At 41.9% G+C, this 9,775-nt stretch overlaps 1 protein-coding gene across 8 annotated transcripts in view; it reads right to left on the minus strand.

Moving 5' to 3' along the window:
- Positions 1 to 9,567, minus strand: part of ccser1 (coiled-coil serine-rich protein 1) — a 1,301,473-nt gene extending 1,291,906 nt beyond the window's left edge. For 7 of the 8 annotated variants that reach the window (XM_087979948.1, XM_087979953.1, XM_043674394.2 and 4 more), the window contains exon 1: positions 9,420 to 9,567. The gene's annotated coding sequence lies outside the window, so the exon portion shown is untranslated. The remainder of the gene's footprint in view (positions 1 to 9,419) is intronic. The other variant, XM_087979945.1, reaches the window with a different exon arrangement.
- Between the last annotated feature and the right edge of the window lie 208 nt (positions 9,568 to 9,775).

Raw genomic sequence — 9,775 nt, forward strand, 5'->3', positions numbered from 1 at the left:
GCTTATGAAACTATTGTCCAAGGGATTTGATTGCAAGATTTGATTCCTGAATAGGTAAAATGCAATGAGAGAAATAGCTTTCCCAAAAATATACTGCTTTGGTTTCTATTTTTAGCTTTTTCTCCACTTCTGGAAATGCTCAAGGGTCAAAAGTTTCTTCCCTGTCAAATAGAAAATGCAATTAAAAAATATTTTGTCATTGACACCAACTCTTTTAAAGAGTAATTACTGGAGTTATAGAAGATTACATCTGCAATACATCTCTACCTCACACAAAAGAGTTGGAAAGAAATCCAACCACATGATTACAATAATCTCCCTCAGATTGTGGATACCAAGTATTACTTGGTAATACTTTAAATCACAACTTAGCATACAATAGCACTATTCATTGCAACACTTCACATTTATGTAGCACTTTTAACTTAGTACAATCAAACTGTTTTCACAGCACATGTTCAAAGGGGGACAACCAGAGAACGAGAAACTGTTAATAGATTTCAAGTCAGCCAGAGAGATGAAACCAAGACATTTTGTTTTTGAGTTAATGGAGAACATTTATTGATGTCCTCAGTCCTACTATATCATCCGACACGTGATGCTCCATATATGCATATGTCCACAGACAATTAATAGCCACTATATAGAATTATTTTGCATGGAAACAGACCCTTCGGTCCAACTTATCCGGACCAACTAGACATCCTAATCTGACCGAGTTCCATTTGCCAGAATTTGACTTGTATCCCTCTAACCCTTCCTATTCATATACCCATCCAGGTGTTTTTTAAATGTAGGAATTGCACCAACCTCCACCACTTCCTCTGACAGCTCACTGAATACATGCACTACCCTCTGCATGAGGCATTTTCCCCTTAGGTCCCTTAAATTTTTCCCCTCTCACCTTAAACCTATGCCTTCTTATTCTGGATTCCCTTACCTGGGAAAGAGACTTTGGTTATTCAGGAGAAAGTGAGATCTGCAGATGCTGGAGAGCAGAGACGAGAGAGTGTGTTGCTGGAAAAGCACAGCAGGTCAGGCAGCATCCGAGGAGCAGGAGAATCGATATTTTGGACTGGAGCCCTTCGTGAGGGCTGACGAAGGGCTCCGGTCCAAAACGTCAATTCTCCTGATCCTCGGAAGCTGCCTGAACTGCTGTGCTTTTCCAGCAACACACACTCAACCTTGGTTATTCACCCTCATTTTATAAACCTGTATAAGGTCACTCCTCAGCCTCCGATGCTCTAAGGGTAAAAGCCCCAGCCTATTCAGCCTCTCCCTATAGCTCAAATCCAATCACACCAACATCCTTGTAAATATTTTCTGAACTCTTGCAAGTGTAACAACATCCTTCCAATAAGAGGGAGACCAGAACTGAATGAGTATTCTAAAAGTGGCCTAACCAATTTCATGTACAGCCAAAACATGACCTCCCAATTCCTATACTCAATACACTGACCAAAGACAAGGTTGCAAAACACCTTTTTCCATCACTGTCCACCTGCGATTTGACTTTCAATTATGAATCTACATTCCAAGGTCTCCTCGTTCGACAACATTCCCTAGGGCAGTGTTTCCTTCTATCCCTAAGATAAAGGCACTGTTGCCCACTATCAATATCCTAGGGGTTACCATTAACCAGAAACTCAACTGGACTTGTCACAAACACAGTGGCTACAACAGCAGGTCAGAGACTAGGAATACTATGGTGAGTAACTTATCTCCTGAAGCCCAAAAGCCTGCCTATCATATAGAAGACTCAAGTCAGGAATGTGATGGAATACTCCCCACTTGCTGGATGAGTGCTGTTCCAACAACACTCAAGTTGTTTGACACCATCCAAGACAATCAACCAGCTGTTTGAGCACCACATCCACAAACACCCACTTCCTCCACTAAGCACATTCAGTTGCAGCAGTGTGGACAAGGTACAACATGTAGTGCAAAAATCCAAACATCCTTAGACATTACCTTCCGAACCTATGACCACTGCCATTAAGAAAGACAGGGGTAGCGGATACATTGGAACACAACTTTCTGCAAATTTCCCTCCGAGCCACTCACTATTCTGACTTGGAAAGATAATCACTATTTCTTCAGTGTCACTTAATCCAAATCTTCGAATTCCCTGCCTAAGGGCATTGTGGGTCTACCCCCAGTACATGGACTGTTGTGGTTTGAGAAGGCAGCTTACCATGACTTTTTCAAGAACAATTAGAGATGGTCAATAAACGCTGACCCTGCTAGTGTCATCCATTTCAGCATAAATAAAAAAAATACTTAGGGCTCTTGTGATGCTGTGGTAGTGTCACTACCTTTGAGCAAAGAGGACCAAATTCAAGTTTCACTTGTTCCAGAAGTGTGCAATATCATCCCTGAAGAATTATTAGAAAACATTGAAAATAAAAAGCACTAACAAACTTAACATAGTGATTAACTAGGCATTAACAACAGGTGGCCATAAATTTAAGGAAAGCAATAGATTTTAAAGGAGAATCTCAGAAAAGTGGCAAAGACATCTAGGGAGGGGGAAATTCCAGAGTTTAGGATCTGGTTTTCTTAAAACATGGTCACTATTGGAGATAGAGGAATTGGAAGCACACAGTTGAACATGCAGAGATCTCTCACAGGATTAAGGCCAGGAAGTAATTTGAATCAAAGAATGAAAACATACAAGAAAAAAAAGCAAACCTTTAGTCAAATAGATACTAATGCACGCCAAGATGCAAAAGGCAAATGAACAAATGGGATTTGAATTGCGATCCAGGTATGTTTTTGATAAGTTCATGTTTTTAAAATCTGGATGGAAGAACGAGCAGAAGGACATTGTCAGGTCCAGAGAGTTTAAAAGCATGAGGGGGATTCAGCAGCTGATGAACTATTGCAGGAGCTGTAAATAGGTGGCCTTTGTGATGTTAACAACCGGATACGTTCAATGAATAGTGAACCATTATGTCTAAATCCTTATCATTGTCTGCATTTACCAACAATTATTCTGTTATCACATGCACCCTTTCTTATTGCCTGGTACCTCACATTAAAATCTATCAGCCACTATTGAGCTCATCTGCTTAATTGATCCAGACTCCTTTGAATTCAAAAATCAGTCTCTATTATTCTGCTAATCAAGCCATGCGTCTTCGGCAAATTTTACAATGCAATACGCATTTTCCTGCACAGTACTTACAAGTGTGCAGTCTTCAAGTACACTAGAAAAGCAAATTCAAAAACTGTTATTCAGAAAAGGGAAACTAAATTTGCAAAATACATTCACGATGATTACTCTGTCAAAGACGTAATAGTGTTTAAAGCAATTTGGTTTGAAAATATATTTAATGAGCGCACAGAATATTACAATTCAAACTAAGCTAATGGCTAGAATTAAAATGGACAGGAAAAATGTTTTCACAGAACTATAGAAATTCAGAATGAACAGAAATCAGGCATGGACAATGAATTATATAGATACAATAGAACTGATGCTCCAATGAATACTTGAGTCTCAAACCATACTGGCATAACAAGGTCCATCAACAAAATGCCTTATTTCTGTTTTCAGATAATGAGAACATGAAAGGTCAGAGAGACTGAGATGGAATAATCAGGCTTTTCTAGAAAAGGTTTTCACAATGTTAAGCCACCAGCAAATGTCAGAGATTCACACAGCAATATATACAAATAAGGGCACATGGGAGCACCACCATCTGCAAACTCCCCTTCAACTTGCACACAATCCTGTCTTAAAACGTCATCACTATTTCTTCATTGTTCCTGAGTCTAAACTCTAGAACTCCCTCCCAAAATTTGTGACAGTAATTTCAGACTATGGTGACGTAGCTCACTCCCAGCATTTATGAATGGGCAGACAAATGGTGACAACACACTGCTAATGTACCAAAAATTTTCAAAAATCAAAATGACAAGGTTGGCAGGATAGGTACTTGCGAAACATGCAATTTAGGTCAATCCTAAATAGACTGTAATAAATCGAGGTTAAATACTTCAGATGAAATGTAGATAGACTTGCATTTCTCAATTATTTGGATTCTAACAAGCAAAAGATAATTCAGAGACTAGTTGTTTACAAATGTTTGGGGAAGCGGTGGCGTGTGGGCAAAGAAATGTCTACAATTGTTCGGTATTACTTTAAATATAGGAACTGGCTGATAATGGACGGGAAAGTAATTGAAAAACAAGGCTAGTTTCATGCAGTGCACATTCACCTCAAACTACCTGATTAATAAAAAGGGGAAGTCAATAATGATATTGGCGGGTGCTCTTAAACCCACGGCAAATGCTTTTCAAAACATTTTTATAAGTTAAAAAAATTCTGAAGTCTAGAAAAAGTGAAACAAGATTCCCTGAGCAACCGTCTGAACTGGTATCTCAAACGTGCACAGTACAGGATGGAGTAGTGTCTGGCTCGCGACTGCATGTCCCCACAGCCACAACCCTGAGGGCATTAACGCCGTTCAAAGAGCATTGGACAAACAATAAAAGGGTGTTTTAAAATCGGTAGGAAGGTAAGATAAGAGAGGTTAAAAATAGGCCATTCAGCTGTTGCAAATAGGGTCGTCTAACCCGGGCGTGGCGCGTCTCTGTTTAGTTCCAGAACACTGCCACATCACGCTGAGCTCTCCTTGAATCACTGCAACAACAACAAAAAAATAAGCACCGCAGCCCTGTGTCTGCAGACTGCATTCGAAACCCATTCAACTCAGTCACCGTGTCATGACTAACGTGTTTTTGGCCGGCGGAGGAGGCGGTTTTACAAACAAGAAAAAAAAAGGACACAGCCAATAAATACATTCGTTCGTTCGTTCGTTCATTCAACTGCAGAAATAAATAGTTCCCTGCAAATCGCAGCAGCCGAGATATGGAATCAAGCAAGCTCACAGGGAACTGCAATGCCGCGCTGGAAAAAGACGCCACAGCCGTATGGCCCATTCACCCTCGCCCCAGAAATATCCTTCCTGCCACTTCGCGTGTTCACTGCCTGGGGTGTTAATACTCTATTTTTGCCTTAAAAACACACAGAGATAACTGTACACTTTTGTTTTTGAGTACCACACTCCCCACAGCATCATCAAGACAGCTCAAGAGTGTGATTGAATACCTTCCTCCACTTGCCTGGCTGAGTTCTGTTCCAACAAGATTCTAGCAGCTCGACGCCACCCAGGACCAAGCCGCCCGTTTGCTTGGCATCTTTATACACACAAAAAAGATGCCAACAAGGAACAGGGCCAGACCATTCAACCTGTCAAACCTACTCCGCCATTCAAGAAGATTATGGCTTATCTGCTTGCTTCAATTCCACGTTCCCAATCACTCCCATACAAAGGAAATCTACCACCGCCTTCAACACCTTCCAAGGCACGAGTTCAAAATCACATACCCCTCGGAGAAAAAAAACATTCCCCTTATTTCTGTCCCAAGAGAGCAATTCCTAACTTTAAAACAGTTTGCCCTAGTTCTGGACTCAAGAGAAAACATCCTCTCCAGTGTCCAAACTGGCAGTCAACACCATTCAGAATCTCAAACACTTCAAATCAAGTCACCCCCTAAACGCCAGTGGAAACAAGCCCAGTATGTCCAAACTTTCCTAAGGCAAGTCACTCATTCCAGGTATCAATCTCGTCAACCTCCTCCTGACCACCTTTCCTTAAATAGGGAAACCAAAAATGTGTGGTATTCAAGATGTGGTCTCAGCAATGCCCTGAATAACTGTATAACACTCACTCCCTTCACTGCCTTGTGACTTCTACTCTAAATCACAGAGCATTCAGACTTGGAACGATACCACTTTCGCTGGATCAAAATCCTAGAATTCCCTTCCTAGGCGAGTTCACTCTTAAAAAAACAACCTTCCCAGGAACGATTCCTTATTTATAGTATTTCAAGCTTGTATTTTCATGAAACGTCCTTGAACTTTTAAATCTGGACATGTCTCCAAAGATTGAAGAGGGTTGTCTTATGCAGCATGTCTAATGGAGTGCACTGCCCCGAAAAAGGTGGCAGATTCAATGGTTAACTTTCCAAAGGGAATTGGATGAATATTTGATGACGTGCAAAACGATGGAAACTGCACTAGAGTGGGACTGATTAAAGTGCCCTCTCAAAAGAGCTGACGCGTATGCTGGGCTGAATGGTGTCCTCCAATGAGTGAAGAATTCTGAAGAGAAACTGATAATTTGAAACTTCGGTATACAGGACTGCTGAGATTTGTTTTCAGCTGAGAGCTTCATTTTTTTCTTGTAAAAGGGTAAGAACAGAAAATACTGGAGAAACCCAGTAGGTCTGATTGTTTCTCTTTCCACAGAAGCTGAGTTAATGATTTAAATTGGAAGAGAAAATCATATTAGACTCTAAACGTTAGCTCTTTTCTTCTCTCTCCACAGATCTGCTGAGTTTCTCCAGCATTCTGATTTTCTTTTTTTAAAGAAAAAGGTGTTTTAAAATTGTTCAGTTCAATATCAGTGAGATGGACCTTTCTGCAAGTAAAAATATAATGTAATCAACCCTCAGCTTCTGAAACTCAAGTCAACACAACATGGGAACTGGCTATATATATCTCCTCTTTTCCAATCTACGCATTAATGTCAAGTCATATTAGCGGATACAACACGATTAGTCACAACCGTGTCAACCCATCAGGTTTAATCTCGCGGAAAGTGGGCGAATTGGGAATATTATGCAGGATTAAAGTGTGATCTGCAAAATCAAAAAAAAAACTTTTACCAGCAGACTTTCCCAACAATTATCTCGAGCACAAATAAAAAAAGCATGACTTTCCAATTTCTTTTGTAAAGAGGGAGAAGATAACACTTTTAAAAAAAAGTTCGCGTCTTTCTGCTAAAGCCGAAGCCTATTCTCGCTCCAAATGCTGAGAGGAACTTGCTGCTCAGAGCTTCTCCCTTGCTTTCTGTTCAGCGCCTGCGATACATTTTCCTCTCAGCGCAATTTACGGTCGGGAGAAAAATCAGGAAGTTCAGGAAAAAAAAGCTCCTGGGAACCAGAAATGGACATCACCCGCCCTCCAAACACTGAAAGGCGGAGAGCGAGAGAGCCCTGCTGTGTCACGATGCAGTGTTGGACTGAACTTTGTCCCTGAATACGTATAGCACCGTAGGCGGTTTATTATGGAATAAAACAAATATTGTCACCATGAATGAAGCATGTTGTTTTATGTCACTGGTCAAAGGGCGCAATAATCATCTTTCGGCATTCCATTAGTTCCAGACACTTAACCTCATCAGCGACAGAACGAGGGTTGTGCAGTGAGCGGGAACTGCAGGGAGTCTCAATGCTGGATTGAATGCCCCCAACAGCCGCAGTAGCTGAGCAGAACAGCAAAAAACAACCCCCGAAAAACAGTGGGCAAGGATTGTTTTTATTATACGTTCACAGGATGTGGGAGTCACTGGCCAGACCAGCATTTATTGCCCGTCCCCAATTACCCAGAGGGCATTTAAGATCAACTACATTACTGGAGTTACATCTAGACCAGACTTGGTAAGGATGGCAGTTTCCTTCCCTAAAAGGACATTAGTGAATCCTGACAGTGGATTCATAGTCATTATTAGATTTTTAATTCCAAGATGCTTACTGAATTCAAATTCCACCAGCTGCAGTGATGGCCAAGAAAACAGAATTAATGTTTCTGCCACTCCAGAAGCGCCTTGCTTCTCCTCTACAGATGCTGCCAGACCTGCTGAATTTCTCCAGCAATTTCCGTTTCAGATCCGCAGTTCAATGTTTTATGTCCTTAAATGGACACTGAACGTTTTCTAGCAAACAAGGCCACGAAGGGGACTCCAGTTGTGCCCAGGTTCCAGTCTGTCTCGCCCTGATGGACAGGCACCATTGGCGGCGAGGGGGAAAGAGAACTGCGGCGGTGGTCTTTCTGAGCGGAAAGCTGGCCTGATGCTGGTTCGACCAAACCAAAAGGTGGAAGGAGCGAAGATTGGGCCGTGAAACAAACAGACAGACATTGCTGGAGATACTCTGCGAGCATTTTTTGGAGAGATAAGGAGAGTTAACGTTTGGAATAAAAAGTTCCTTCTTCAGCTATCCGAATCTAGCACCTTGGGCAGTCAGGCCACCCTACCTTGGAGCAAACCATGATGTTGGACTGGAAATTATTTGTCCAAATAATGTAGTTGTCACTTCACACTGTACAGTGATAGGACCTGGACTAAGATGTTAACTTTGTTTCTCTCTCCCTAAGGATACTGTCAGCACTGAGTTCATCCAGACGTTCTGCCTCTGCTTCTTATTTCAGTCATATGATTGATTATTTGATTGACCAGTGTCCTTTTGTTTTCGGAGTCTTGTAGCTTTCAAAATGTGTCAGCCCGATTATGCAGATACAGTATTTGTTTTTTTTTCCTCTGGCATGTACATTTGTACAATGACAATGAAAATAAATACAAATAAATTACATTTCTCAAGCGTCCTAGAACAAAATGTATTGCGCGGAAGTTGAGTTCTTAAAATAAATTGCAACTTTGCCCGCCCCACTGAGCACTCAAGTAGCGTCAGCTGAAACCATCTACTGCACAGTGTCGACTGAAAACAATACATAACAAATCCTGTTCATTGAGGGGGAACATCAGATCAGGGTGCTGTTCAAAAAAGTTACAGTAGCATTAAAATCAACTGCTATTTCTTACAGGTTAAATGTCACATGTGAAAATCCACTGAAATCAGCAGGTGCCAGAATATAGACCACTCGGGATAAAACATTGGAAAAAAAACACATGGGGAGTGGGGCGGGAAAAAGTGGCGAGAATCTTACTTCCAGCTATAAACAGTCAGTGTATGTCAGGCAACAACAACACAATACATAAGTGCCATCTTATTTATTCTTGGATGTGGGACAGCCTTTGAATAAGATCCACAAACAACCCTGGCTTCAGAATTACAAATGTAACACTACCCTGATGAAGTGATACATGCCTCCCTGTGGCTGCAAAGTAACAAAAGGGAAGCAGTACTGTTGTGAGATGGATTTTATATACATTCAATTAATTGCAATACAATTTCTACCACCTTCAGTGCGTATGCCACAGAGCCCCGCGCTTGCGCTCTGCCCCCAGACGGGACCCAATGTGGATACATGCCTTATTGTGGAGAGTCAGTGATACAATTTTATTCTCAATATTTAACGACAACAGTCCGTGACAAACCCGTCCCGTCAAAGTCTGCACCTCACACTCAATGTGTGTGTGTGTGTGTGTGTTAAGGGGAGGTCTATTTCTCCCAGGAAGTAGCAGCAATGGGGCCTGTCAGTGTGCTACAGATACACACACAGATCCAGTGTCTCTGCGCCACCTGACACTTTCTAGATAAACGTACGCAGCAAGCCAGGGAAAGGAGAGAGAGAGAGAAACAAACATGTTGAGAATTACTCCTGTTACCTGCCTTGTCAGCTTAAACCCGCTGACTGATGTCCACCTCTGTGTTCAGGTAGAAGGTTGTATCCATTAGAACCAGCGCCGGGAGTGGGAAGTGTATTTTTAAATGGACGGATTTAAAGGTGAATACCAGGCTCTTTGTACCTCACTGAGTGGCTACAGCCTCCGCCTCCTCCTCTTCCGTGTATATTCAATCACTGACGTGCCGAGCGTAGCCCGGGCGCACAGCGCTTCCCCCGGGTCCTAGAGCAAGCGAGGCAAAGTTGAGCCAGTACAGAAACCAATACCTACCTGAGAGACACACACACACAGAGACATGGGTACAGGCACACATGTAGTACCCGCGCAGACACAGACAG

The sequence above is a fragment of the Chiloscyllium plagiosum genome, unplaced genomic scaffold (assembly GCF_037043375.1).
Source record: "Chiloscyllium plagiosum isolate Xiang-an unplaced genomic scaffold, Cpla_swu_hap1 HiC_scaffold_36, whole genome shotgun sequence".
Lineage (NCBI taxonomy): Eukaryota > Metazoa > Chordata > Chondrichthyes > Orectolobiformes > Hemiscylliidae > Chiloscyllium > Chiloscyllium plagiosum.